Below are 7,014 nucleotides of genomic sequence, written 5' to 3' on the forward strand. Positions count from 1 at the left end.
TTAGGATCAGCCTCCAAAGAAGCAAGAACCACATGGCAGCAAACCATCCCCATTTATTAACTAGTGATGCTGAAATAGTGGCAGGTGATATTCTTACCTCTTCAAATGTATACTAGATCTTCGTGATTTTCTTGTCAGGGTGATTTTGAACCCATAGAGTTTATCAAATGGTACAGTAAGTAGAAGAGATTGTTTTGTTTTTAAAGTAAAATAACTTTGTTTTATGTCTTGTTACTGTAAACAGTCCAGAAACTTAATCTGAATTCCTTTGTATTGTGACTGGGTGACCTAACATCAGAACCAATGTAACCAGAGCTGGGGGCTGTCTCATAAAGGGTAAAGAACAAAAAAAATGTTTTGCAAAACTTATTATCTTTTCTTATGTCTGTATTTGCCAGCTTTACTTGAAGAGGGCAATCATGAGTGGAGCAAGAGACAAGAGAGCTGTGTTCTGTCCTTAACTCTGCAATTGACTTGCTGTGAGCCCTGGTCAATACCTTTGATAGCCTGGAATCAAATCCGAGTAAGGGGAATGTGCAGCAGGCCTGATTAGGAAGCAACTGTGATTCAGAATCACAATCTGGTTCCTGCTGCTTCTTTGCTTCAAGAGGGCATTAATCTGGGCCAGCCTTTTGCTGTCTCATCATGGGGGGGCAGGGCATAAACTCTGACTACTCTCTGGCCACCTTTACCTCTGCTTACCCTCTCTGCCCAGCTGCATGGAAAGGTAAATAACTGAATACTGGCTTCCCTCCCATTGCACTCACTCTGGTGATGAAGGTGGCCCACTTAGGGTATGTCTACACAGCAGGGTTAAAGTCAAATCAAGCTACGCAACTTCAGCTAAGTCAATGGCATAGCTTAAGTCAAAATACCTTAAGTCGGCTTTCGACACCATCTATACATCAGGAAGTCGAAGGAAGAACACTCCTCCGACTTCTCTTACTCCTCGTAAAATGAGGGTTACCATGAGTTGGAGCTTAACATTGTTTCGAAGTAAAGGCTTGTAGTATAGACATGCACTATGTTATTTCGGAATAATGTCAGTTATGCTGAAATAACGCTGCTGTGCAGATGTGCCATAAGGGAAACAAAAGATTTTTCTTATGCCCCTTTATTCTTCTGAATGGGTATATAGATCAACACATGATTGAACCATTAATATTTCAGTGCCTCTGCGTCACTATCTGTAAATTGGGAATAGCTATCTTATGACAGCGCTTAGAGCTTTTTGGATGAAAGATGCTTTAGAAGCAGAAGGTTCAGACATAATTTGTTATTTGTTTATGGGACATGAATATTTCTATAGGGGGGAAGTAGGTGATGGAAATGAACTAATTATGATGAAAACAAACCTGAAGGAGGTGCCTGTCCATGGAGTCTACCTAGATAATTTGAACTCACTGAGATCTCCAAGTAGTGGGCTCACTAGAATGGTCATATAGTACCCTGGTCTTATGGCTGCTTTTTCATGCACCCATGTTTAGTTGAAAAGGCAGCTCTTGGGAAGGAATTTTCTAGTCTCCAGCCTTACACTATTCTATTTTTAATCATAGTAATAGCAATGATGTTGAATAAAATTGTCACTGTCCTCACTGTTTTGGTCTCAAATACAAGAAATTAATGCTGATAGCAAAGTGCAATGACTCCAACTAATCAACTGTCATTACTTATGTCTATTTTGTCCATTTCCTTGGGCCTAACCTGCTCATACAAAGCCTATGTAGCTGGAAAAGGAATTCTCCAGGCTCCCAAAGTCACACAGAAACTATACTAACCCTGAGGCTGCCATAAACCAGCACCAATACTGGAGACAGGAATGACTACTAGTGAATCAGCATAGCCAGTAACAAACCATTACTCCTGCTTCCTTCTCCTCCTTTGCATTTTAATGCAGGAATGTGAGACTAGAATCCAATATACAGAGATGTGCACTTCCTTCACAGAGCCCAGAAATCTTACTTCCACTCTCTGGCCACATCTGGTTTCTCCACTTCTAGGGACCATTTCCTTTTTTGCCCAGAATACCTAATCTAAAATCCATTGAAGTCAATGGAGGTTTTTCCTTTGCCTTTAGTGGACTTAGTGCATAGATGGCTGTAGAACTGCGGGAGTATCCCCACTTCAAAGCTCTTCCTGTGTTACTGTGTCCTACCTGTGGAGGACTGAACTTTGCATCAGTGATCTGACCCATATTACTGCTCTGGTGAGTTACTCAGTCACTTGTTATTTGTGAAAATGTTTGTATGTATTATAGTTTGTGTTCCACAACTAAACACCAAGAATACTTTAGAATATTCATACACTGCAAGTACATGTCGAACCTCTCTAATCCAGCACCCTTGGGACCTGAGCGGTGCCTAACCAGAGAAGTTGCTGAACCATGGGAGGTTGATATTGTCTAGGAGCATTATTAACACTTCCACTGCTTAGTGGCTCTTCAAAGACATTTAGGGGTAAATTAGAGCTAAATAACAGCACAGAACATTGAGAGCCACTCTAACTAGCTGTAAACAGACTTTATGGGTGTCACAGAGTGTGGGGGAATCACTGGGTCTTGCACCTCCTTCCGCAGCCAGACTTGACTTTCAGCCAGCAAGTAGAACAGAAGGTTTATTCATTGACAGGGACACAGTATAGCACAGACTAGTTAACACAGGAACCAGGAGCAGCCAGTACAATCCAATTTGGGGAGAAGGGACCCCACAGTCAGCACCCTGGGCCCCCTCTCTGCATCCTCTGCCTGCCAAGAGTAACTCACACACCCAGCAACAGGTCCCAGCCCTGCAGGCAGCCCTACCCCTTCCTTTGTTCAGATTCCCTGACAAGGTGTCACCTGGTTGCTCCCCCCACCTAGGCTCAGATTACAAGACAGCCCCAGCTACTGTGTACATGCTAAGATAGGGCAGCCCGGGACAGCTTCCCCTCAGTGAAAGCCACACCCAACATTCACATCCACAACTGGGTACCAGTGCAGTGTCCAGGGAAACTGAGGCACACACACAGGGTTACAACAAAGCAGTACAGACAATAGGAATCACATTCAGTATAACAAAGCAAACACAGCGAACACAATCCCCACTCTGTCACAATGGGACCACAGGAAATTTGGCCATGCTCCTGGTAAGGGAACATCCAGCTAACTAAAATCATGTGGAACCACAGATGCTGCCGGACTAGAGAGAGCTGGACTACAGAGGTTCTACCTGTAGTAGATTGGAGTTTTTTTTACAGTTAAACTGCAGGTGGGTGGGTAATTAAGTTTTCTCCAAATATTATGCACAGATAGCCTGATCCTGTGAGCTGCTGGGCATCCTCAACTATCAATGAATTCTTTAGGGAGATGGGGTGTTTGGCATTTTTTTAGGATTAGGCCTACTATCCATAGCTACTTTAGGAAGGCAGAGGAAGAGACAGAGGGGGTCTCAGAGTACTGTGGCATTAGGATGTATTTTCTGTTAGTTGGAAGGCAACAGCAAATGGAATATGGTCAACTAATAAGAGATAAAAAAGCTAATACATTAGTTTAAAAAACCCAACTGTTTAAAGGTATTTTACTTCTGTGCATTGAAACTAATGTAAACATTTGTAGTAACACCATATACATCAGGGGTGGGCAAAAGGGCCTCCACGGGCTGGATTCGGCCTGCCAAACGGGTTGATCCGGCCCATGGAGGCCCTGCTGCTTCCTCGCCCTCTGGCCAATTAGGGCCTGGGGATGGGGGAAGCGCAAGAAGTTTCCTCTGCCCTGCCAGAAGCACGTAGCACTTTAAAGTGCTGTGCGCTCCTGGCAGAGTGGGAGGAGACTTCACACGCTTTCCTGCCCCCAAGCCCTGATTGGCCTGGGAGCAGGAGAAGAGGTACTTCAATGTGCCGCATGCAGGGCTGGAGGAGGCTTCGCACGCTCCCCCGCCCCCAGGCCAATCAAAGCTTGGGGACGGGAGAGCACATGAAGCTTCCTCCGCCCTGCCCCACCCTGCACTCCTCTCGCCTTGCCAGGAGCACGTGGCACTTCAAAGTGCTACGTTCTTTTGTGAGGGCGGAGGAAAGTTTTTGTGCTTCTCCTACCCCTAGACCCTAATTGGCCTCAGGGTGGGTGGGCGTGCAAAGCCTCTTCCTGCCCTGCCAGGGGCATGAGTGCTGAGTGGGAAGTGGGGGAGGAGAGGCTCCTCCACCTCTAGACAAATCATGGTCTGGGGGTGGGGAAGCCCAGAAGCATCCTGGCCCTGCCCCTGCTGTTTTAGGCCCTGTCCAAAAATTATTACCCACCACCCCTGATATACATTCTTGAATCAGCTAGTTAAACATCTTATGGGTAAGGTAGGGCCAAATTCTGATATCCTGTATAAGGCCAGGGTTAACAGAGTTTTCTGCAGGAGAAGAGATACTGGCATCATGGTAAGAGGAACAACCCCATCTGGATAACAATATTTTGAGTTGTGGCTTTAATCTGGTTAAGTATAAATGTACAGCTATTAATCCACGGATGCATAAGAGTAACATCATGACTTTAATACATGGCTCTCACAAAATCCATTATGATTTCTGGGAATGCTGCTTCAAAAATGTATCCCGATTATACAATAGAGAGACAGTGGAGTAATTCATACACCAGTGCAAAATGTATGTAAAATGCTACCAAGCTAACATTTTCCACTCTCTCCTGAAATAAAGTTTGAACACCACTTTTCACAGATGTAAAGAAATCTACACAAAGTAAAAGTTTGGTTAAAAGTAAGCTGCATTGGTTAAAAACTCCGCAGTGCAGATCAGAGAGAAGCATTTTGACTATAGTTGTCTATTATTGTACAATATAATTTCTGTTTCTTTTGCAGTGTTATTGAAAACTCCACAGAGGATGGGGGGAAATGTGGAGTTAAAAGTAAACATTCACTTTAAAAATACAATGTTAATTTATTGAAATGAGTATTTAAAACTCATCTAGTTACTTTAAAATATATGTCCAATATATTTTTACATAAACCTTAACTGGTTCTTTGATTGCGAGTTAGACAATCCAGCAAATGGAACAGATGCTTTTACAAAGCACTATGGAAGATGCTTTCCAATTGTGGCATTTCCATTTGGCATTGCTGGTCTCCCAGCCTGACAGAGCCCAACGTAATAATGCCCTTGCCCTGCATATCTATAATAACAGTGCCCCAGTGACATGAGAAAAGACAAGTGTGGTTGTGCCTTCCTAGCTGCCAAGCAACATCTTGACATATACTCCTGAACAAATTATATCCACTTAGTCACTTTGAATCACTTGCTCTTTCAGAGGGGACTTCATATACAAGAACTTGTAGTAGCCATGTGCAGCTTATGATGTTAAATTATCCTGACTTTATAACTCCTCCCTGATCATCATACTGAAGCGAATCCTATGCCAAAGGCAATTTTCACTGGCCTACTTATTCTTGTATTTCTTGGGCTGGAAAGGAGATTTGTTTCTTCCTCAATCAACCTCAATACATTATGTTCAAAGTCTCCATCTCCCTCCCCATGCCTTGTAAATTTTAGTACACATTAAAGTGACCGATAGCACTAAATACAGTTCTCTGAAAATACTCAATTTGGACCTTCAGTGTCCCTGAAATTTCTGTCCTAAATGGACTTATGAGGCAGTTAGAGGGGTACTAATGAATGATGAAGTTATATAAAATAACCAAAATCCAGAATGAGTTAACTCAAAGTTGCTTTTTCAGTTATTTCATCTTCTACGCTGAGAGTGATATTTTCAAAACACCTAAGTAATATAGTAGCCTAATTTCCAATTTCAAAAGACTTGTACATATAGTTGCCTAAGTTACATGGAAAGTCACTTTTGAAATTTTACCCTGAAATTGTGGCGAGGAGTCCTGTGGTACCTTATAGACTAACTGAAGTGTTGGAGCATAAGCTTTCGTGGGCAAAGACCCACTTCGTCAGATGCATGCATCTGATGAAGTGGGTCTTTGCCCACAGAAGCTTATGCTCCAACACTTCAGTTAGTCTATAAGGTCCACAGGACTCCTCGCCGCTTTTGCAGAGTCAGACTAACACAGCTACCCCTTTGATACTTAATACCCTGAAATTAGTGTACATATTTATTTAGGGTGACCATATTTCCCCATGCCAAATATGGGACACCAAGTGGGGAGGGCTGCTGGTGCTTGGGTCTTCAGCCCTGCAGCGGGGATGGCAGAATGCAGGGCTTCAGCCCTTCTGTGGGGGGTAAGGGGAGTGCTTGGGGCTCTGGATGAGCACTCACAAAATCTGAGTTCAGTTCCTGTCTGTGCACAAGTTTCCTGTTTGACCTTGGTCAGGTCACTTAGTCCTCCATTTTACAGATTGTGAATTGAGACATTAATACTTTTCTCCCACCTTTGTCTGTCTTGTAACTTTATATTATAAGGACTTCTGGGCTATGATTGTATTTTACCATGTTTTTTAATAGTGTCTAGCATAGTGGGTCCCATAGTGTGAAAGGGTTAGCTGAATGTTTCTGTAATAAAAATCATTCAGAATATTTTTCCATAGGTGGGAACAATCTGAATTCAATGGAGTTAGTCATGATTTACTCACAGCAATGTGACTGAGATCAGCTAATCAACTTTTTGGGTTGCTGTTATATGAAGCCAGAGCAGCAAATTTAAAGATGACAGATGGTGGTGTAATTTACTGATTCAGGGTCATGCTCTAATGTAGCAGAAAAAGCACCTAACAAAAAGAGTAAGAATAAATAGAGAGCGATTATATTATCCTACACCCTCTTATACCCTTCTGTTGCCTTTTTTCTTAATCCTTTATCTACCTTCTAAAATCATGTAATTACACTTAAACTAACATTCCAATATTAAAGTTAGGGCTGGGCTACACACAGACTCACACTGAAATACTTGCTGCAGAGATGTATTTATGAAAGACTGATTTGGAGACGCTCCCTCATCATGGATAGCACTGTAAGCCTACATTGCAACAGCAAGCCTGTTATTTTGGGCTTGCTAGTCCGACGTCCCTGTAACCTCATTC

The sequence above is a fragment of the Pelodiscus sinensis genome, chromosome 3 (genome assembly GCF_052426305.1).
Source record: "Pelodiscus sinensis isolate ZL-2025 chromosome 3, ASM5242630v1, whole genome shotgun sequence".
Taxonomy (NCBI): domain Eukaryota; kingdom Metazoa; phylum Chordata; order Testudines; family Trionychidae; genus Pelodiscus; species Pelodiscus sinensis.